General features: G+C 30.1%; 1 protein-coding gene across 2 annotated transcripts in view; it reads right to left on the reverse strand.

Moving 5' to 3' along the window:
- Positions 1-663: 663 nt before the first annotated feature.
- LOC113520213 (glutamate receptor ionotropic, kainate 2) overlaps positions 664-1,031 on the reverse strand; it is a 66,213-nt gene continuing 65,845 nt past the window's right edge. Inside the window, exon 19 of one of the 2 annotated variants that reach the window (XM_052901278.1) lies at positions 664-850. The gene's annotated coding sequence lies outside the window, so the exon portion shown is untranslated. The remainder of the gene's footprint in view (positions 851-1,031) is intronic. The other variant, XM_052901277.1, reaches the window with a different exon arrangement.

A 1,031-nucleotide genomic window follows, 5' to 3' on the forward strand; every position in this document is an offset into this window, starting at 1 on the left:
GAAAACAAAATTTTTTGTAGTGTAAACCAGTATTGCGTAACTCTTGCCCACGTTTTACAGAACACGTTCGAATCATTCAGATTTTTATTATTACAATTCACAGTAGATGAAGTAATGATGTATTCAACTAATTTAGTTCCAACCTCTGTTAGAGGAGGGAGTAGGAGGGTGGAGGGAAGCAATCCTATTGCTCTAGTTGGTCGACCTTCTGGCGGTCTGCTTGTAAACTATTGTGATTGAATTTATCACAATGAGCCAGCTGAACTAAAGCAAGTGCTTTCATCCCCACTAATAGCCAGATAGCGCATGCGGAGTTACCAATCCACTGTCACGAATTAAAAAGTAACATAGTAAACCAACTTAGAAGATAATTAAATATGAAAATTTAATATTATTCAATTATCCATACACAAAATGTCATCTATGAAATTGTCTGATAGATTCTTTGGCAAAGTTCATTTTTTTTTTTACAAAAAATCACATCTCAACGCAATTTAATAATTAAAAGAAATATTGACGATATAAAAATGAAGGACAATTTTTTTTTTAATAATAATTATAACTCTTTATTAACATATACAAATACACTCTTTTGAATTAACTAAAAATATTGCTTCAAAAAAAATATATAATTAAAAAGAAAAACCTATAGCGTTTTTCTTTTAACAAAATGTATCAAAATGTATCCCACGTCCCGCCAAAGAGTCTAATTCTTATATATATATGTATATAAATGTTTTATACAAAAACGCGTTGTATAACTACGCTAATATCTGCACATGCTTCTTGGGAGGGTCTCTTTGCTCTTTCATTACATACGACGTCGTACGCCGAAGCGAGCCGACGGAATCTGCAAAAAAATTATATATATATATATATATATATATATATATATATATATATATATATATATAATACAAATAATAATTAATTAGCACTGGGTTCTGTCATCAGGTAACATTAGAACTGGATTCTGCCCTTAGAATAATTAAGTCTGGGTTCTGTGATGAATAGAACTTAATTCTGTATTA

Source organism: Galleria mellonella, unplaced genomic scaffold (assembly GCF_026898425.1).
Source record: "Galleria mellonella isolate WM207_F2 unplaced genomic scaffold, CSIRO_AGI_GalMel_v1 utg778, whole genome shotgun sequence".
NCBI lineage: Eukaryota > Metazoa > Arthropoda > Insecta > Lepidoptera > Pyralidae > Galleria > Galleria mellonella.